Genomic DNA, 22,760 nt, shown 5'->3' on the forward strand with positions numbered 1-22,760 from the left:
AGAAATCCAGCTCGTTCCTGGTGTGGTGAGCGTCTTTCCTGGCAGATTTGGACAAAGGGCCTTAGCAGGGCACAGTGGAGCTGCTCTGAGGGCTGTGTGCAATCTTCCTTCATCTCTAAGTCCCACATGAAAAATTCTTTTTCCCCCTAATGGTTTCACTGCAGTGGGATGAACTGCTGTTTCTCTGCCCTGTATTAAGGGTGAATAGGTAGTTTTTCATCATTGTGTTACTCAGTGTTGAGGAATATTTATAGGGATTCTTTGATCAAAATATTCAAGGTAATCACTGTGAGGCAATTAAAAAAAAAAAAAAGAGCACTTTGAAGTTGCTGACAGAAAAAGTCCTTCCTCAAAGACTGCTTTCTGTCCAGTAGAGAAACTTAAATTTTGTATAATAATCCTTGTGCTCTATAATGGTATTTAGACAGCCATTTCTCCTTCTTCTTGCAAATGAACTTTGAACTCTATAAAAAGACCTTCCAATAAATTAGCATGATTTAAAAGGATCTAGGAAACACCCAAGAGGTTGTGCTAAGGCTGTGACAAGTGTTTGTTGCAGCCCATGATAACATCACCCTAAATGTGTGAAGTCACCTTTCAGCATCTTGCCTCACTGGCTGCAATCTCCTTCATGGACTCTATCTGCATGATCCCACAGCTGTGCCTTGTACCCCACGCCACACACGCTCCCACCAATAATAATCCTTGCTCTGTTCTTCCTCCTGAGCCCTGTGCTGCTGTGCTAAGCCAGGGGGATAACAGCATTGCCACGAGAATGGCCTGACTCAGCTCTGCAAAGGCTGCCAGAGGCTCTGCTAATAACCACTTTTAAAACTAAACAAAGAAGGAAAAAAAAAGCTCCAAATTTCAGACCCTCCCAACTCAGTAATCAAGTGTTATCAGGAAGAGGAAGATGGGAGAGATGAAAGATGTTTAATGATGCGTGTAAAATGCTGTTTCAGAGCTGCACCTCTGGTTTTGCCCCCCTGCACTGCTGTGTTTAACTTCTCAATTTCCAGGTACTTAAAAGCTGTGCCACTATTTTGTTTCTAGATTATATTCTACCCTCTCTGTTATTTGAACCAATCTTGACAGTCATTCTTTGTCAGAGTACCTCTCTGCAGTTTCATCTGTTCTGCATCATATTTTCTAGGATAATCTGATATGAACTGGTAAATTAATACATCATTGGGAATGGCTGTCACTTTAATGATGTATTAATGTTACATGTCATGAAGGTGAAATTCAAGGTAGAAAATATGTATTATGCCAGATATGGTGCCTTCTATAGAATAAAATTTCTGAAGGAGAGATGCATTAATTTTTTTAAAATAAAAGATTTTTATAAAAATCCCAAACAACATAAACCCAACAAACCCTCCAAAACTGAAAAATTCTGTCATGCCTCTGCCCACAATCAAAGTAACTAAATTAGACAACTCTGTAATTGTGACTTGTTGTCCAGTGTCGCTGGGCTAGTTTTGCTTTTTCAATTGTATAGCCTGTATGGAATGTAGCATTGCTATATTTGAGTGTTGTAGGTAAAACAAAAGTGATTTTATTGCTTTTCTATACAACAGCTTTTTTTTTTTTCTGTTAGATTTTAGCCAGATTCACTAGGATAAGTCTGCAGGGCATGGATAGAGAAACAGCTTGATGGGGATCTGCCTAAAAATTCATGTTTTATTTTACCATGGAAGAGAGCCTTCTTCATGTCAATTTTCCCTTGCAACCAACATCTTCTTATCTGAACTTAGAAGAAACAAAGTGGTTTTGGAAGGGCTTCCTTTCCAGTGTGTTTTCTGCCAGAGGTGTCTGCAGCCCCTTTATCTCATTATTTCACACCTGTGAGATATGGAACACAGTCCAGAACACGACTGGTGCCTTCCCAGGGGCCTGCAGAGCTGATTCTGGCTGGTGGGTGCAGCTTCAGAACTCTGCTGCTTCAGACTTTCAGCTGCCCTTGAATGGGTCATGCCTATGTTTTGTGATTCTGTTTCTTGCATTGGAGAGAAGAAAATCTTAGTGCCAAACATTCTGGGGCTAAGTAGGATTGGTGGCTGGTTCTCACTGAGGAATGGATCTGGTGCAAAGAATTTTATTGAGCCCTGTGCTCCTGCAGGTTTTATTTCATGTCAGTTAAACACACATCACTGCAAGGTTTGGATTTCTTACCTGGGCTTTGTGGGCCAGGTGCTGCTCCTCTCCCACTGTGACTTCTCTTTGGGTGTTTTCTGAAGTCTGGGAGACAAGGGTATTTGGAAAGGTTTGTCTGTGTTTGGTGAGTGTTAGCTGGAGAATGTTACTCTTCAGTTCTTGGAAGTGTTTTGGAAACTTGGGGAGCAGCGGCTGGTTTTTGTTCATTGTGTTTTTCTCTATATATTTACAGTAAAAAATATCAATCTTCTTTTCCATGGATGAAGCCTACCTGTTTCAGGAGGACTGAAACTCAGGAGAACTGTGTCATAATCGTGGATATTTTTTGTGCGTTCTGACAAGTGCTGTAGCAATTTGGTCTCCATGTTGCCTACAGAGGATTGTGTGCCTTGCTGCTGGGATTTTTCTATTAACATTGTTCCAGCATAGGACTGCAGAATATATTGTTCTAACAAAATATTGTGTAAAGATGAAGTTTGGCTGAAATTTTAAAATTAAATAATAAAAATATTATATTTGACTTGATATTTTGCCACTTCCCCTACAGCCAGCTGTTAGTGTGGTATGTTGTGCTCATAATACCCCAAGTCACTAGACCCATGTGTGATTTTCAGCACCATCTCCTGCCACGTTTCTGGCAGATGCTCTTGTGCTTTTAGCTGTGTTTATCCCTTGCACAGTGAAAGCACGAGTGAGCTCACTGTGGCTGCCTGGGAACCAGCAGTAATCCGGGTAATTACACCCTGACAGACCCAAGCTGTGCTGGGGTCAGCACAGACATCTCTGTCTGCTCACACCTGAGCACTGGAGATGAACTGTCCTTAACCACAACCCATCTGTTGGGATAGCAGGGGATAGAGGATGGTGGCTGTTATGTGTATAATAACACATAAATAAATGCACTGGATTGCAGATGTGCAGTTTAGGAAGAAGGCTTGAGGGAAGGTGATCTAATTCTAGTGGAATAATTTACAAGAACTAATGTTTTGTTAAACAAAAAATCATGGTAATATTCAGCAATGAAGCAAAACATAGACACAATTAAAATATTTAGAAATTTATAACCATTAAAAATTTTATTTACTGTTATTTGCAATGGTTCCCCTTCCCTTTAGTTTTAGAAAGACTCATAGTTTGTTACTCAGAAAGAAAAAATAAAGAAAAAGGAACCACGAATATATAATTGTGCTTATTATAAGAAATAGTCACAAACTGATTAGTGTGGGAGGAATTAATTATTAAATCTACCCACGCTCTCTGTTTTTTTAAATTCTGCTATTCAATTATGCAGCAGTAAATGTTATCATGCAATCACTAGCAAGGTGGTAATTAGTATTTATGAATTGCTGCTTTTTAAGTCTGACCTTTTGATAAATTCCATTTGTGGAGGTGGTTTTAGGTATACAGCGATCTTGAGAAACTGTATTTTTTTGTTTTGTTTTTCCTCCGTTCTGATTTTTTTGATACGCTGTTGCAGTAGCAGTGACTTACAATCCCCTTTTAGTTTTGCTAATAAGAATAGACACTTTAATGCACAGAAAGGTTCTCCTGTAAATCACTGAATTAAAAGAAAACAATTCTTAAGGTAAGGAAATGCATGGAAATGAGAGGTCAGTGAAAAGTACTGTGAAAGGTAGTAAACAGATGCCTTTTAACAGCAAGCTTCTTACTGGGTGCCTAAATGGGATTTAGATGCCTGTGTTTAAGCAGACACTGACAAAGATTTTATGTTTTAATTATTAATGCGCCCTTGAACAGAGCAGAGGTCAGTGGTATTACCTTTACTAGCTAGTATGACTTCATTCTGCAAATAACCATTTTCACCCCTCCTGAAACAGAAGCCCAGTGTTCCTAATCTCCCAGGCACTGATTCTGCCATGTCCAGAGGCTGCTAAAGGGGATTGTGGGAGCAAGTGGGGTCACAGCTAATCAAACTGACTGGGGGGATTGTGGCCAGCCCTGCTCAACCACTTGTCCAAATGAAGGCTCCAGCCATGGCAGAAAAGCACATTATTGCTTTAATTCCCAGCCTGTCCTACCAACAGGATTTGTGCCTCTGCTAGAATAGCCTGTCTGGGGCTGCAACTCTGCCAGAGTCTATTTAAATGTTCTTCAGCTAGCAAAGAGAGAGAAAAAAAAAAAAAAAAAAAGAATGAATGGGAAATAACTGTTTGGTTTCACCAAAAAATGAAAATAGGACTCTTGTTAAATTTATGCATATATAAAATTATGCATTTGTGTATATCTTAGATTAGTGTGATGTGTTTGGTTTTAATATTATGCTGAGGATTCATTGCTGGCTGAAGTGCTCCACTGTGCCAGGATTTCAGGGTACTTGTTCTCTTGAGGAAACAAGCTTGTCTGGAGAAGAATTACAGAATCTTAAAGTTGAATTACTATGACTCACGTCTTTTACATTTTGAATTATATTGTTTGCTTATGGGACAAAGGATTACTTTCTAGTAGGTTGATTTAATGCTTGCTAAGGCACTAATATATATATTTTTTCCCAAATACTAGAACAGCTGATATCAGCACATTTGATTTGATCAAAATGGGTTGAGTCTCCTGGGTGCCAGGTTGGGTGTGCTGCTCTTTGAGGCTGCACAGATGTCCTGGGAGCAGGAGCAGAATTCCTCCAAATGTCAGGTGTGCTCAGAGAGCAGCTCCAGAGGAGCAAATAAGCCATGGCTGGGGGTTGTTTGCAGCTTGGTTTTGTAAGCTTTTAAAACAGATTTAAGAAGGATATATAAATATATATACACACAAATAGTCTTTACCCTCTGGTGGGAAAATGTGCCCTTGTTTCCCATTTTTCCCACAGCTGAACAGTGTAAGGTAACTTTGCAGAGTTGACTTGACAAGTATTAAATATTCCGTTATGTTCTAGATGTGAGATTAAACTTGAGGATGAATTATTTTTTATAATACTATTTTTCTGTGTTCTGAAAGTGGTTTTGAAATGTATTGAGTCATAAAGTTGCTCCAGCTGGACAATAATTCTGTTATAGAAACTGGATATGGAGAAGAAAATACACTGAATTTCTTTATATTCTTGGTTTCACTTTTTAAACCATCTCTTCTTTAAAAAATCTAGAATCCTGATAAGAACATAATATTATGCGCTGCTGTAATTGAACTAGATACAGTAACAAATCATCGAACAGCAACATAAATAAGGACTCTAATTTTACTTAAGTAAAAATTCCCATGAGTAAAATGGTAAATTTTAAGACTCTGAAGAAAGAATAAAGAATTGAATTCATGTTTTTTATGATAAAAAAGTTTAGTTACTTATGTTGCATTAATAAACAGTAATTTTTCAGCAAAGTAAATTAGGAAATTAATTAAAGGTGCAGGAAAATAGCAACATCTTAGTTAATTTTCTTTGGGAGCTGATTCCTTTTAACTATAGGTGAGTTTATTGGGTTTTCTATATTTTGCACCTTAAAGTCTGTGACAATTTTAGATTTTACCTATTATTTAAATATATAACTTAGTTGAATTATATTTTGGTATTCGTGAGATTTTTGTGGCCAATTTAATTTTGTGATCATAAACAGGAAAACCATTCTAACCTTCAAAAATTTTTTCTTTAATTTGACTTTAGGTCAGTCTGCATTGGTTTGTTTTTTCTACTTTCATATGAATTTGAATGTAAAACTTCTCTGAGAAAAGTTCTACTAAAAACAAAACTCTGTGTGTGCATGCAGAGCCAGGGATACTTTTTATTTAGGGTGGATTTTTTCTTTTTTGCCATTTAAGTAGAAGAAAATATTTGTATAATTTCAGCGTGTTTGGCCCCTAATGTAATGGATCAACTTAGCTGGGAACTGAACTGAGATACTTAATGAGCAGAGACTTTGGCTACACTATAGCCTTACATCTGGAAAAGAACTAAATAATACCAAGGAGTTGTGGGAAGAGATGTAGAGGTGTCCTTCATGAATGATTTATAAGAGTTCATGCTCCTTCACACACAATGCAAATGGATTTGTGCTAATGAGCTAAATTTTGATCTTCAGAAATTTAGCAATAGTATTAACACATGAAATGCTATATTTAATAAGTAGAAATATGTGGTATTAAAATACCTCTAAGTATTTTTTTTTCTATATTAGGAGAAGAATGTGTTTGAGTAGGATGCACTGTTTCCACTGCCATCTTGGTTTCTACACTGTATTTAAAATCCCATAATAGAGTTAATGATCTTGAACTTTTCTTTATTTGCCTTTTACCAGCCACCCTAGAGTGATCTACAGCACTGGAGTTATCAAAGACAGAGGAGAGATGCCTCTTGGCATTCTGGAAAGCAAATGCTTTTGCATGAACTGCTCCCTGAAGTTCATATTTAGAGGTTGACTAAAATTGCCTCCCTTTGCCTTCAGCCCCACTATCTTTCACACAAATTAGGCTCACTGGCTAATGTTGATTATGTAATAATTAGTGTCATTCCATTGTTGGCAATTTTACTTGAAACACTAATGCAAGATATGAAAGTTATTAATCTTGAATTATTTTCCAATCCACTTCCCAGATGTTGTGCAATAGTCTGCTACTCTGTGATGCACAAGAAAGATGCACTGAAAATCTGAGATTTACCTGTGCTGATTCACATGACCTGTAGTCAGTATCCATCAACAAAGACCTGCCAGTTGCCTCTTCATGTGGAGGAAACTCAAAGCAATCTAAAGGAAATGCTTCTCAGAGGTAAGAGAGACTACTTTTTTTTAAAATTTATTCTCTCTTGACTGATGAATTCTGACCATTTTGAAATGTGCAGTTGTGTTGTATTTGTTGCAGGAAAGAAAAAAAAAAAAAAGCATGGGGAAATGAAAGTAGCTCTTTAGCCTTGAGTTTTGAATTATTCCTCTAAGGCTAATTTAAATTTTCAAATCAAGATTTTTCTGCAGTTATGGTATCTATTTCTTGTCACCAGTGAATTTGTATGCGTTCTTTCTTTTGCATTACAGAAATGGAAATTCTCCTCTTACAGAATATGGAAAAATAATACCTAAAAACTTAAAGGTTTCTGCTGTGCCTTCTGATCTGCTCCAAAAGGCTGATTAGCAAATTAATGTGCATTTCTGGGTTATATCCTATCTATGTAGGCACACAGTTTGTGGTGATTGGGGTGGGGCTGTGGGAGCTCATCCCCAGTGGCTCAGCTGTGAGCAGCAGGTGAGCAGCACTGACACAATGAGCCATGGAGTGCCCAGGGGCACTGAGCAACCCCCAAAGGGAGCAGAGGGCACACAGGGGCACTGCAGCAACGTGAGGGGATGAAAGGTTGGGCTAGAGAACAAGAAGGGGAGATGCTTGCAGCCTCCTGAAATTGTGAGATAATGTTTTGTGTATCGTGGCTCTCTCAACTGTGACACATCTGGTTGGTGAAGTTGGCCAGTTCCACACCCCTGTATGACAAAGTGGGGAGGGAAGCTGTGCATTACATTTTGAGCACAGGGAAATCTGAGCCAGGCTTTGTTGTGGACACTCTGGGGATAGCTTTTGCTGCTATTACTGTGCAAAGTCCTTGTTACAGCCATTTCTCTTAAGCTGTACCCAGGGGTGATTGGTCTTCTGTAGATGGGTAGGAGGGAGCTGGCTGTGGTGTATGGCTGCAGTAAAAAAGCTGTGTGTTTGGAGAAAACTTCATGGTTTGGATTTGACCTCTACAGAAAATGAGCTGTGGAAATCCTTGGGACTCTCACCCAGAAAAAACAGAAAGCATGCATTTTCCTCATCAAATAGCCTTCAACAGTTTAGCTTAGTTTTTTGTTGCTAGAAGGGCAAAAGCCTGTCTGTATCTATGCCTCTCAACCTTGCCTTTTGTTATTTAATATATAGTTTTAGCTAAGGCAAGACACTCTTGTCATTCTTAGCTTTAAAATTTTCTTCCTGAGTGTGATTATAGTGAAAAATATTAGACAAAGGAGTAGGAGGGGAGAGAAAAGCTTTAAAATTGTGCATGTGGGCTGTAGCTAGAACCCCTAGGTGAGTTAATTAGCATGGTGGGAGCCTGCCTGCCTGGGCTATTAGTACTTAGCCCTGTGGTATTGGTGCTTTGAACATGCTCTTGAAGCTCTTGAAATGAAGATTGCCCACAGAGCAGGAAGGTGATATGTGGTGTTATTGTCTATACATTTTCTGCAATTTCATACTTCCAGGAGACTGCTAGCAATTGATACCAGTTTATGATGTTGCTGTGATATATTTTTTAAAGCATGCATATCTTAAAGGCTACAAGCAAAAGCCTGATAAATTATGAAGTTGAAGGCAAGAAGGGATTTTATTTGTTTAATTAGGAGTGCTACCCTTCTTGCAGTTCACACTTTCACTCCTAGAAATCTCAGTCAATTTGTAGAAGCTGGAGTGTTTACAGATCAACTTCTGGTACATTTTGAGACTAATCAGTAGCCAACCATTTCTCTCAATCTTAATGGTGCAGTGGACGCAGGGCAAAAGTCTCTGTCTGCCATTTCCTGCCTCACAGGCCTGAAATGGCTGGAGATGTGTTTTGCCTCTCTCTTGTAGGACACCCTCTCCCGTAATAAAAGCAGCAAAAATAGCAGAAAATTGACTTGTAACAGCATATTGGCTTGTACCCCATCAGCAAAAGCCACACGTGGCTGTGATGTTGAAAGATTTTTCCCTTCCTCAGTTAGGAGTACAAAGTGGAGAATAATATAGAAAATAAGTGGTTAGCTTGTCCCCAGGTGTCAGATGCCAAAGTCACTGAAACCTGTGATTTAGCTGATCTGGCAAAGATGTCAAATTCTGGGAAAGTTTTTGAAATCTTTCTGTTGTATCAGTTTTGCCAAAGTTGGCAAATTTACTTTGTAGTAATTGCACAGAGAGCAGAATAGTTACTGGGTTTTCTTCCTTAGATTATCCATTAGGATGCTTAACCACTTGTGGTAGGCCTCTTCATTTAACCAGATAAAATCTAGTATTAGATTCACTTAATTGATTTAATAATTTATTTCCTGCTGTTAGACCAGGAAAAGAGGTTCTTATACTTTATTAGTAAACAATTGACACCGTCATCCATAATTCTGTCTTCTCCATGTCTCTTTGTGTATATATTTGTAGTGTAATGTTGAACGAATGTGCTGAGTCTCTATAGTAAAAATTGAGCTGAGTCTGTATCTGTTTTGGATCAGTATGTTGGAAAAAAATATTAATTTATAGACAATACCAAGACCTATGTCAAAGGTAAGCAAAAAGGTCTTGTTTTGGGCAGAGTTATAAGGTAGGTATGACTTGAAATAATAAAAAGGATGAGGGGAAAAAAATAATAATTAAGATAACATCATGACCTCTAAGAAGTTTTGAAAAAGCAGAAATTTTACCCATTGTTCTTTAACTTCTGATACAGATTTCATGTATTTACATATAAACAGAAAACATTATCTTTAAATATTCAGACAGTCAGATACTCAAATATTTTGTCCCTTTGCAGGAATTTAAAATGCTAATGAATGACTAGGCTTCAGTAGCAAGCTGCCTAATTTCACTTGCAATGATTTAACAAAAGTGTTTTCCATCTGGGAGAGCCAAGAAACAAACAACTCAATTTTTGGAAGCAGATTTTTTAATTTATTGTTCTTTCTGAGGTTGCATTATGATGGAGCAATGTAAAGGGAGTTATTTGTGGTTTCTGGTCCCTGTCAGAAAAATACACATGGGTAATCTTGTTAGAGAAGGAAAAATTTATCCAGAAGACTTATGTCAACACATTCTCTACAGCTCTTTCTTTAAAAGCACAGATTGAGTATCATATTTTTCAAAGCCAGGAACCAAACATTTGTTTAAAATGGGATATTCAAATCTTTGAGTCTTATTTCTAGAGTAGCAGTTAGGAAATTCAGGGGCCATGCTGCAAAACTACAATAAATATATTATGTTATGTAGAAAAATCTAAAAGGAGAGACATTGTGGATTTTGTATAAAAAATAATTTTTAAAAGTGCATTTAGAATTTGTAGTTTCCTAAGGCACTTTATTCTCATAGCACAATACAATAAAGTTTTGAGTTTTAGCACGTGTCAGGAACCACACAGAAATAAGGTATTTTTTTGGCATTCAGTGTGGATATTATTTAAAGACAATGCTGTGTGATATCAGCTGGCACTTTCACCATATCCTTAAAAGCTCTATTTGTTCCTTCTTCACTCCTTTCCCCTCAGTTTCAAATAACTTATTTCACCTAATTTCCTTTAGAGTTCTAAAACCTGCCCTTTCAAAGGAAGGTGTAATGGAAATGTGAATAATCATTCTTTGGTCTGTTGCAAATGCAGAATATTTACCTTAAGTTTTTTCTTTTTGCAGTTTAAGAACTTGATGTAGATTGAAAATGTTGAATTGAGGCATCCTGGGTAATGGAGATAAACATGAATATTTTTGCTACAGGTATCTCTGTTGACTGCTCAGGGAGAAAGGGGATCCTATTGTGATATTTTCATCCCATTTGCATAAATAAGAGTCTCTGCTTTATGTATTTGCTCTAATAATGTACTTAATGTGTGCTGTCTCACCAGCAAGGGATCATAATGTAGATGCAACCATTTACCTGGGAAATTCCTTTAATCCTGGCAGTGGCTGTGCATGCATTTAGAGCTGTGGATGTCCTTGGAGCAGTTTATCCAGCACTTTGCAGCATCAACCTCTCAGTCTTGAAAACACAGAGAGAACAACAGCAGAACTCATTCTTTGTATGAATGTGCTTAATAAGAACAAATGGTACCAGCTACAACAGCAAAATGTTTAGGAGAGAAAATTATTTCCGTGTCATGTTGTGTCATTGTGGTGAATATCCCTTGTAAAACTAAAGGAGGGGGCTTTTATCACAATGGGACTGTTAATATAGGCATATTACAGATTGAGGTTTTATTTTTTGCTGTAGAATTGTTATGCTTATTTGCTGCTTACATTGGCAAGTCTTCTAAGGTTTTCCAAGTAAAATTTTAAAACTATAGTATTAGAGGCCAGTAGTGCTGCTGCTTTTATAGGGAGCATTGAAATGAAAATATTTATGGTCAATTAACTCCTGTTGACTTCAGTATACCTAAGATCAGACAACAAATTCCTGCTTTCTCACTGTCTTTTTCAGCCTTATTGAACTGGAGTAATCTCTCTCACACACACACTGCCCCCATTTTATTTCTACCCTTTGAGATGTTAAAAGGAAATGGGGAACTAAAGAAGGAGGTGCTGGGAAGCAGGCAGGTTCTCTGTGAGCTGCAGTGCCTTGGCTCTTGCAGCCCGGTTCCGCGCTGCGGGGCGGTCGGGACTGGGATCCCAGCACGCGGCTCCGGGAGGCTCATGTGCTCCTTTGCCACTCTCCCGTGCCAGAATGTGAAATCTTGCAGCGTGCATGTCACTTGCCAGGCTAAGGGAACCTCATCAAAGTTAAATCAAATCCAAAGATAAATATTAGTAAGCATAAATTCTCATAAAATTACTTTGTGGTTATTTATTGAAGGAGTAGGCCTTGGCTTTGTTTTTATTTATTATTGCTTTTTTGTTTTCCACCCAGTGTAAGGAGTGGTTTATTTTGGTAATGTAACAATTTAACTCTAATTAGGAAATTGTGCAATGAGAAATCTTAGCATTTAAGAAAATATTATTCCTTTAAAGATTCTACATGCTGGATGCAAGTTAATGCGATTTTCATTAGAAGTTTTCATTGAGTCCCATCTGTCTGAATATACAGCAACAATGAATTATTAATGTGTATTGCTGTAAGAGAATAGTCATTTACTGACAGAAAACAGCATTTGGTTTGATACAGGAAATTAAATCACTTTATGCTTGTGAGGCTTGTTAATTATATCTGAAGTAAAGGATTTTAATTGATCTCAATAGTTGCTGTGCAAAATAATTTTCTTCACTTGAATGTGAAAGGATGCATAACCATTTTTTATTCTGTTTTTATCCTTAATATTGGTTTAAGCTGTTAAAGAAAAAAACCCGAATAGTAGTTTTCAACAGCTAATAACAATTTCGTACAAACATAATTTACCATCTACTCAGCTTTCAGCAAATGATAAATAGAACAAACAAACACAATCCTTATCTTTAATGTATTGGCTTGCAAGAAAAGGTGGTTGTTCATTGACCTCTAGGCAGCCTTCCCAAAAACCTCGTTGTAGTCCCTGTGACAGCTTTGGGCACTGGAGCATCCTGGAGGTGTTCAAAGCTCTCAGCACTGGTCACTGGGTGTGCAGCTCTGGGAGAGGACAATCTCTCTCTCCCCTGTGCAGGGCCAGTCCCTGCACTCCTCATGTTGCCAGGGCAGCAGCAGGTTTCATGTTTGCCCAGGTAAAATCAGCTTTCTGATAGCTCTACACAGGGAATCCTGAGGAAATTTGTGACTGCTGCTGGAGAAAAAGACATGTGTTTAGGGGCAGGAGAACAAGTCCTGGCTTAACTTCCAAGTGATTTAAATGTTTTTATATAAAAAGCTTAAAACCTAAAAAAAAAAAAAAAAAAAAATAGACTGAAGATTTTAAACGTAGTATATTGCAACTCTATTTACATTTCACAGATCAAGCAAGTTTTAAGGGTTTGCTCACTTACCTCAACACAAAAACTAGAGAAAAGTATCACAGGATTAGGAAGTCTCCAACTTAGGAAATACATGTGCGGCAGGAGCCCTTGAGGCAGAGAAATAGACAGTACCAACTATTGGCGTAACAAAAGTGGTGTTCTCACTCAGCTCTTGAGGACTCCTTGCCTCAACTCCCACTGTGATGTTTCTGGTCCAGAAGCAGCTCCTGTGCATTTCTTTCTGCTGTGTTTCATCTCCTTTAGACCTCGGGGAGGCTCTAAAGATTTGAGAGGTTTCAGTTCAGCTATGCTAATGGAGATTTTACTGGAAGGAAGAGATGAACTGGAGGTAATGACTAGGCAATGATTAAATGGAACCCAAAGTGACCACCTAACCTTTTTCTTTTCAGTTCTCCTGGTGGGGTGGCTGATCCTGGTGGGAGGAGTTGGGGAGGCCAAACAGAAGGAGTTCCCTAGTAGTGCTCTGTTTCAGTGCAAAACATGAAAATTTCTGCAGCATTTCTGTTCATCACATCTGCTGCACAGGCAGCACATACATTTTATTTTTGTCCCCTGGATCTGCTAATGAAACATGATTTTTTCCAACCCTATCCCTTAATGTGACTGCAGCATTTCTAAGATTTAGACTATGTGGATACAGCCTCTGTGACCCAGATAGTTATGGAAATATAAACCTGTGCCTTTTTAACCAGTATAGTGCAGACAGTGCTATCTTTTAGTCATAGTTTTGTGTCTGTTAATCCACTTAAAAAGCCTATATATAATCTGTTCATTGGTTTAACACTGCTATATGGCATATGTGATATTTACCAAAACACCTTAGGAAGGTATTTGAATCTGAATAGCATGTTTGTCTATAAAATAAAATAGAAAATAAATAGAATTAATTTGTGTCTTGGGGATGAGACCCAGGATGGAAATAAAAGGCATAATAGAAGAAAATAATAAAAAGAAGGTGATTATTGCCTCAGCTGGTTTCTTATCTGCTTGGGTCCAGAGTGTTCAGAGACCAGAGCACATTTCAGGGCAATTGGCTGTTGGAAGATTTCAGTCCCACTGTGCCCTCCTCATCTACTTCTACAACCCAGGTGGAACCTTATTTACCAGTGAAAAGTACAGATGAAGGAATGATGGCGCTCAATTTGAGAAGGTTAAAGGATGTGCAGTCAGTTTCAAATGCTGTCAAAAAAAAAAGAAATGGAAATATGGTAAAAGTTCTTTCACTTGGAAAGTTCAATCAGCTTTGTATTTGAAGATTTTTAGCAAAACACTTTCTTGTTTCATCAAAACTCATTTCTTACTAAAAGATAATGATAGGAAATTTCTGCCCAATATAGATGCGAGTCTGTGAGCTGGTTTGTGGTGCTTGAAGGTTCAGTCTAGAGGCACTGGAATATGCCAGTAGCCATGTGGATGTGTTTCCTATCAGAATATCAAATATCTGCTTATTTCTGTCCCTTTCCACAGCCAGTTTACCTGGGCTGTACAGGTACTATGTAGGTGAAATATCATCTGGATGGTTTTTAATGTTACCTTGATTGAAACTGGCAACATGTACTGTCAGTGGAAAATCTGTTGTTAAGAATAAACGTTTACACACTTATCCTATTATTTCCCTAGCATGGATGCTGATTTTAGGTTTCTATTCTTAGCAAAAAGAAAGAGAGTGTTATCCAAAACTCACAAGTAAAAGCTGTAATTTTTTTCTGTAAATCTGTTTTGGGGTGAAAAAGTAGGCCTGGCTTGTATGTTTTGGAAACTTTTATGTTGGGATCACAACCACTCTCATTCATGAGAGCAACAGAATATTTTGTATTTTATATTTTTGGCAAGCTGACAAACCTGCTAATCCAGAAAATCAGTCTCAAAACCTGTAAAAAGTGCTTATGATGCCTCTTTCCAAAGTATTTAATCCCTTTCAAATAGTTTTGCTATAAAGTATTGCAAACTGCCCCAAATCTTTCAGTGCTTTGACATCTGTATCATCTGCATTCCTGGCACATGTTCAGCTTTCAGATTATGCTTGTGACTTGTCATGTATTGATTTCAAAATACGCCTTAGAAAATAAGTTGTTTTCATTAAACCTCTGCACAGACATGATTGCCAGAGTTTTGTTTCAAATGATAACATTCTGGTAACTAAGTCAAGAGCTGTGGCATCAGCTTTTAAAGTAACAGATTTAAAATAACAGCAACAAATATCTACTAATTATTTATATTGCAATAAAGTTTAGTTTATCAAAGCTATGAAGAAGTCCTAGAAACCTCTTGCTTTTTCTACTAAAGGAGCATCACTAGAGAAATTTTGTTTATTATAATTACAAAACCAGATCCCATGAGTAGCAGATGTTTTGAGAAAGCTGAAAAATTAAGTTAAGTTTTAATGAGAACTATTGTTCTGGTTAAATAATGCATATCTCCAGCTAGAGAGATGTTACATTTAGAGATTCTAAAATCTTATGTTCAAGTCTTGAAAATAATTAAAATGTCTTTTTGTCACCGATTTAAGTAATGCTTGAGAACTAAGAATTTTAAGTGTCTTCCCTGAAGCAAGAAACACATTAACAATAACAAAGGCTTATTCCCTATTGTACTCTGTGAGCTGCATTTTGCAGCAATAGCTTTTTGAAAAGAACTAACCTTCAACAACCTGAATTGCTGAAATCTGGAAGTGAAGGATGTTCTTTAGTACAGGAAAAATGCAAAGATCTAAGCATAGAATTGCTACACAACATGTACAGTCCAAATAGTAATCTTTCATAGAGTATTTTGTTTCAAATTTGTTTTATTGACCTTATTTCCATTTGTACCTTATCTCCCAATCAACTGTTGCCTTTAGATGTTATGTGGATTATAAAATTTACCAGAAAAATGATTCCTGGAGGATTGATTTGGAAGAACAGTCTTTGTTTAGAGTTCTGTGTGCAATTAAAAGTAGTTGGAATGCTACAATATTTAAACCTTCTTTCTGGAATAGACAAGGATGTCACTATGCTCTGTTGCATTGTATGTACTCATTTCCTTGGATTGCTCTGCTCTTTCCTTTGCTGTCTTCATTTTCTACTTCAGAAGTCTTGATGGAAAAAAAGCAGCATAATAAAGATCATATTTTTGATTGCAGCTAATCATAAGCTAAAAATGCAGAACTTCTTAATTATCTGGTAAAGCCAGCTATTCTGCAGGGACAGAGCAGTTAATTTCCTTTCTTTGCATTTTGTAAGCATATCGCTATTAATCATGGAGATCATAAGCTCAACATTGCTGAAAATGTGCTAGTTAAGTAAATGCAACTGACTTATGATACACCTCGTAAGAAATCTTCAGAGAGCTGCATGTCTTGCTTTGCCTGAGAAATTGTGGGCACTCTCTGAATGTGCTGCTGAAATACAGCAAAGGCTTAGATCCATCAGATCTACCTAGGGCCTGGAATAAATACAAAGCTGATTTCCACTCTTCACAATGAGTTTTATTTATTAATTTATCTTAAAATCTATTTTAACATATTGCTGATGACTTTGATGTGGCTGAAAATCGTTGCTGGCCATGAATGGAGTGAGGGGAGCTAGCTCATGTCTGGATGTTTGATTCCCTCTAGAATGAGCACAAAGCATTTTGGCATTGGACTGGCATTGCAGGTAATGGGATTTTTTAAATTAAAGCCCCCCTGCCCCCCAAACAATGGTCATTTGTGTGTATATGGGCATAAGTCAGTTATGTAACTCAGTGCTTTGCAGATCTGAAGAATCCTGATATCAGATTCAAAAACCCAAGTGATAGATGTAACACTTTGCATGCCAATTATTTTATGACCTTATATGGCTGCCTTAATACTTCCCTTTGCATTATTGTGCTCTGGATTAATTAATCAGTGTAATGGTGTGGCTGAAAAGGTCACAGAAGGGTACTATGAGTGATGAAGCTCTGAACTGCATCACTGCTCATAGTTTGAGTACCTCTAAGAAAAGAAAGACAGAAAATGTGATAGATGAGACTTTTCTAAATGAAAATAATAAACGAAAGTAGTTTTTCCACCACAAACACTTATGACAGACCTTGACAATGAATTGCTTTCAGTCTGCTAACATTTACTTGAGCATTTTGACCAGCATCCAGCTTTCCTTCTCCCTATGTAATTCTTCCTGTTCTCAAAATTAGCATTTGTGTCTTAACTTTAATTAGTTTATTAATAGATAAACCACATTCAAGCTAGAAATTAGGTGTTGGTCTACCTGTGAATGGCTTCTAAATTAAATCCTTTCCTATAAAATAGGTGATTATGGTAATCCATTCATTAGTTACAGAAGAGAATACACCTCTGTAGCCAGAGGAAGATATCTTTTTAAAAATTTGTAATAACTATCTAATTGGTTGGTGCAACTCTTAGTGCTCATTTTGTGCTGTGTCACATCTGGTACAGTCAGCTTGGTGACACTGTGAACTGTTCTGGCTTCATTCGTTCAGCCAAGAGGCCTTTGAGGGGAATCTGCCTGAGACTTTCACAGGTAATTTCCTGAAGGCCAAGGAAAATCCATTAGCACTGAAAAAATCCACATGACCAGAGAAAGCAGAATGATATGAAAACTTACATGAGGTGAACTAAAGCAGTGAAGGGGAAAAGTGGTGCCCCCGTTCCTTTAGTAGCCTCCTGCTGCTTGGAGTGCTGCTGTAGAACTGGGAGTGCTCCACGTCAGGCTCTTGGGAGAAGATCATGCCTTGAAATACCAGCTGGTTATTTCTGCCTGCTTGGGCATAGTGAGTGGTGTTTGCTGTGAAAAGGTCACATAAAATTTTAATCAGGACAGAAAGAAAGGCATGGGGAACACCGGGCAGGCTGACAGGGAATCTGCCATGCTTTCCCTTGTGCCCCTCTGGAACAAGTGCTGCTTTAGCAGGGACATCTTTGTCCCTGGGAGAACCTGTGAGCCAGGAGGAGCAGCCTCTTGCTGGGAAATATGCCTCCAGGACCCCTGCTGGAGGAGGGACATGCATACTTATTGCCATTGTCCTGTAGAAGTGTTCAGTTCATAGAAATGCTATTTCCTGTGCTAAAGAAGTGGGAAACTATCTTCTTAATTTAGTAAAAAATGCTAGACTGGTGCCATCGGATTACTTTGTGAGACTGAAAAAGAAATAAAGCAATTTCTTTAAAGTGGAGTAAATAGCTCTGTTCAACTAGAAAAGACATCTTTCCACTTGGCCAGTCTCAGAAAATTTACAAAAAGAAAGTAATTATGGTTGCTCTGAAGTACATGTCTTTTGTATCTATACCCTCAATATTTTGTTTGTTTGACTGGAGTTTTTAAGGGGGAGTTTAAGTTGTTTTGGGTTTTTTTTTTTTGAAAGTGCTGGAGGCTCACTTTTTATGAACAATTGCTATTACCCCAGGGCTGTGCCTTGAGTCTATAATGGGAATAGTTGTGGTCATGTATCTGCTCTTACCTAAGGTAATAAAGGCGATTAAAGGTTCTGAAAATTCAGAGCTCTGCCTTGGTTTAGCTTCCTTAAAAAAGCCTAGGTTTTCTAAATTTACTAACCCTTTTACTCTTAGTTTATGCAGTTTTGTGTTAGAGCTTGTCCTCCTAGCTAAAATAGATCTCACTTGTGCAACTCTGATGCAAGGCACTGCAGTATGTTCTATATATACATAACAAAGCTTTGGGAAAGAAAGGGAAACGTGATATGACTAATTCTGACTTTATTTTTGAAATGTTTTCAATTACACACACAATTTTTTTTGTATTTGAAATTACTTTATGATCAAACAAAAAAAAACCTTCACAGAAATAAATGGATGTATTGTCAATGGTAAACTTATTTTCAAGGAAGATGTTAATTCTGAAATGCCAGCTTCCACTTTAAATCAAAGGTGTCTGGCTCTCTATACTAACAGCATAGAATAATTCTCTGAGCTTTCTGTCAGTCCTATGGAAAGGGAAGCTAGCTCTATAATACCAGTCTAGAAAAACACTTGATATTATATAGGTTAAAATAATTTCTATCCATAGGGCTCTGAGGAAGAAAGAATAACAAGATCTTGTTCATCTCTAGGAAGTAGGAATGAGGGAAGGAAAGGTTACTAAGACTGAATATTAGTACTTAAAAGCCTTAGTTGACTGTAAAAGGCAAGGTTTTTAAGATTTAAGGCTCTGTTACTGTTTTGATATAGTTATGATAGTTAAAGTATTTGTTTATAATTGCTAGTTCAAATTGATACAAAATAAAGGGAAAATTTTTATTCAGTTATAAAACTTGACTCTTCTTTCCCAAAGAATTATTGGTACAAAGCCTTGAGGGTTCAATGTACTGTGAAAACTGAGGTGTCAGCTTGCATCTGGATCTGCTACTGGAAGTTTTTCTGTTGTCAGTGTGGCATTAAAGAGCATTTTAACTTGTTCGTTTTGTGAAGCTGGTGTTTATGCAACTGTATGACACAGATTGCTTTCTTTACTGCTGAAGTTTAGTTTTCCCAGTGAGAGAATGGAGAATGCCAGAGAAAACACAGTGCTGCCAAAAACCAGTTCAGGATCACAAAGGGTATTTTGTTACGTAGAGGATTTTTTTTTGATCTCTGATACTTTCGTTTTTTGCTTTGGGAAGGGAGAAAGTGAACCCTATAATGTATTTTTTCCCCTTTGATCAGTATTGGATATATACTTTGGTTGAGTCAGAAAATAATGATGAGACAGTGGCATAGGTTATGGTTTTGCTTTTTCCTTGCATTTTGCCTAAACTAATTCAGATGTTTGGATGCAGCTGGCAGCCACGCAGACTGTGTGGTGAGGACACACTGATGGTGACAGGTCCTGGCACTCTCTTCTTGTGAGATCTGATGAGGTAACAGCATGAATCCCTTTAGCTGCACTATGCAGATGACACACTGTATTAATCAAACTGAAGTTTACAGGTCTTGAGCTGTTCACTTTAAATTTAACCACTTTTTAAAAAAGCAAAAGGTACATAATGCTGTGATCTGTCTCTAAGATTTATTAACACCAAATCCAGCAATTTTTACCTTTATGAGAAGTTGCAATTCAACTGTGACATCCTTCATAGCAAAAATGATATTCCAGACATCATAAATGACATTTCCCTTTGCGCAAGCCTGCAGATAAAGAAGCACCAATACCTGTTCAGAAGCTGATTTAGAGTTAACAGGGGGACAATTTTACTATGCTACAGTACATAAACATTCTGCACTGACGACATTTTATAGCTGGTCACAGTGCTGATAAATATATTTTATGGAATATCTGCTGGTAATGTGCAGATGGAGACAGAGGAATTCTCCATTTCATTTTGGTTTATTTTACTTTGTCATTTTAATAGCATTTAGAAGAAGCCGGATAGTCCATTAAAAACTAGCAGATATACCTAGCTCTTAGTTACACTGATGTAAATTACAGTTTGCTGCCTTTGGTAAAGTTATTCCACACTTACAGAACAATTTGCAGATTGTAGATATGCCTTGAGGCATTGCAGAGATGTAAAATTAGAGCAAGTGCAATAAGCATCAAACCTTTCCTGGAAATTATAACTTTTTTCTATGATTAAAAAAACACAACAACAACTAAGCATTTAAAAGCCAAAACAAAACCACCACAAAACAACAGCAAAATAAAACTCTACACATGATGCTTTTATATTTCTACTATACTCTTACAGCCTGAAATAACAAAAATATATTCTGATTAAATGCTAAATATAATTTTTGCTTTAGGCTGTTTGTATTTAAAGGATCTACTGTTGCTATTGAAGTAGGGGGGTCAGTGCCTGGAGAAGGCTGGCTGCCAAAATTTTCAATTCTTTAACTGATTCTTCTGGCTTAAAATGTCATAAACCTTGTGATCCTGCATGCATAATTTTAGGCATGTTTTCCCATGAACATCAGAACGGGAAAATATGGGACTATTTATGAAATTCTAATTGTCTTATAGTCAGTGTGTGAAGTCAAGTGAGCCCAGTTTTTTATCTTGTGTTTTTTCATTTAGACCTGAATACATCAAGAAGCTTTGAATTAAAATTCCTGAATATTATTCTGCAGATCTCCCAAAGCACCAAGGGCAGCTTCAAATATAAATCCTGCAAGATCTTCCTATTCCCAGAGGGTTTTGCCAGAATTCCCAGCAAGAACCAGGGTGGGATGTGATTTGGATGTGAAGCTTTTTCCAGTCTGTCCTCTGAAGAGAGGAAGGCAGGAGCCTAGTAGAAAATGAGAGTTGTTCCTTGTGATTTCCTGCTGTTTCTTATACACTTTTCAGTACAAATTGCCCTCTTAGCAGCTGGCTTAATTTGTTTAAGGGTCCTTTAGGCTGTGGAAGGTAAAATCGTGTTCACATGTTGGGTATGTGGTTTGATATTGCAGCTTCTGAAGGAGCAGAAAGAGATTTGCAGACACCAGCTCTGGCTTCCTGTGGGGCTCTGGCTGGGACTATGCTGAAGGCAAATACCTTGCAAATCTTTATTATGCCAGAGGAAGCTGTTTGTCAGGCCTCAGAACTACTGCAAAGTGTGGTTTCCTTCCTCTAGGTTGTACACGTCGAGCTTTGATGCTCTGTGTCCTACAGGACTTTGGTGGGGATTTTCAGTGGCTACTGAAATATTTTCAAGGCGTGAGGAGGCTGGGAAAGTCCCAGGTGTCACAGTATGCCAGTGCCAGCAGCTGGGTGCCCTCACTGTTTGATGTCATGGCATGACTGCCAAGTTTTCCTATTGCAAGGGAGCCATCCTGGCTGGGCAATGCCTTAGTCAAGCTAGAATGGAAAATCACGCTATAATACTAATTACAATGAAGCTTGCCATTTTAGTCTGTTAGCATTGAATTTATAGAATTTGTTTTACCTAGGCACATATCAGGTTTCCTGAGGAGAAAGGCAGCACAGGTGATGTGAGAAGAAACAGATAAAAACCCATGAACTTAATGTTAGCTATCCTGCATCTGTGCTCCAAGCCAAAGTGTAAGGGTCTTCCTCTGGAAAAAACCTATTTTGCATTAGCATTTTTCTGTCTCTTTTGTGCATGTCTGTTTAGCCTCACAGTCTAATCTCATCTGTTTAAACAAGATTCAGAATGTACCAAATAAGGTTAAAATATAAATATGAGTTCATGAATTGGAGCCACAGTCTGGATCCCACCCCAAGGTCTCTCTTACACCACTGTAAGTGGGTGGTGAGGTGGAGGCATGTGAATTAGACATAGATGAGTGCTGCTGTGGTTATTGTGCCATCAGAGACCACATAAACTGGAAACAAATCTGCTGATTACAGAGTGAGGATTCGAGGGGGAGATCTGAGATATCTGGCTTTTGCATTGTCCCTCCAGAGCCCTTAAAGGTGATCTTGAAGAATGGTAGGTGTTATATGCATTATCCAGAGCTTTTGCCTTGTTACTTTCCCTAAGAGTTGCTTTTTTTACCCTCCTGGACCTGTCTTTGCTGTGGTGATGGTTTTCCAGACCCGTGTGCTTTGCAGGGTCTCTGTATTGGCAACCACACAGAGAAGCTGTGCCCTTGTGAGCAGTGCTATCACCAGTTTTACTTTTTTCTGCCTGTACAGGATTTATGTGAATGCCTTGCAGAGGCATTTTGTTTTCTTCTCAAAAAAGATGAGCCATACAGATTTCCTCACCATAAATTGTGGGAGTTGTCCATTCTTATCAATAGTGGAAGAACTATGGGCAGACAATGAGGGTTTACAGGCATTTTCCCTTCTTGCAGACAGAATGGGCAAGAACTCCAATTAGAGCAGTTAAAATCACCATTAATTTCAGGTCAGATAATTCTGAGTTTTGGTACAGGAGAGGTCAGGAACAATGGCTGTGTAAGAGCCTGGATTACCTATAATGTGAATACAAAGATTAGTCAGCAGTACCATAAGGGTAGACATGTGCTTTAAGTGCCAATAAGGCTAACAACCTGACAGAGACATTGCTAGTTTTGCACTGGGATAAAATTTGTATTGCTTGGTAATTCAAATATTCTGTTACACTAATCATGAATCTGTTTGTATTGCAAACCATAGAAACAAATGCAGAGTC

General features: G+C 37.9%; 1 long non-coding RNA gene across 2 annotated transcripts in view; it reads left to right on the top strand.

The window, feature by feature from the left end:
- The window catches only part of LOC144246789 (uncharacterized), a 453,175-nt gene that overhangs the window by 162,872 nt on the left and 267,543 nt on the right, over positions 1-22,760 (top strand). For both annotated transcript variants that reach the window (XR_014957211.1, XR_014957212.1), the window contains exon 2: positions 6,695-6,867. This is a non-coding gene — a long non-coding RNA (uncharacterized LOC144246789). The remainder of the gene's footprint in view (positions 1-6,694; positions 6,868-22,760) is intronic.

This window comes from Lonchura striata, chromosome 9 (assembly GCF_050655825.1).
Source record: "Lonchura striata isolate lonStrDom1 chromosome 9, ASM5065582v1, whole genome shotgun sequence".
Lineage (NCBI taxonomy): Eukaryota > Metazoa > Chordata > Aves > Passeriformes > Estrildidae > Lonchura > Lonchura striata.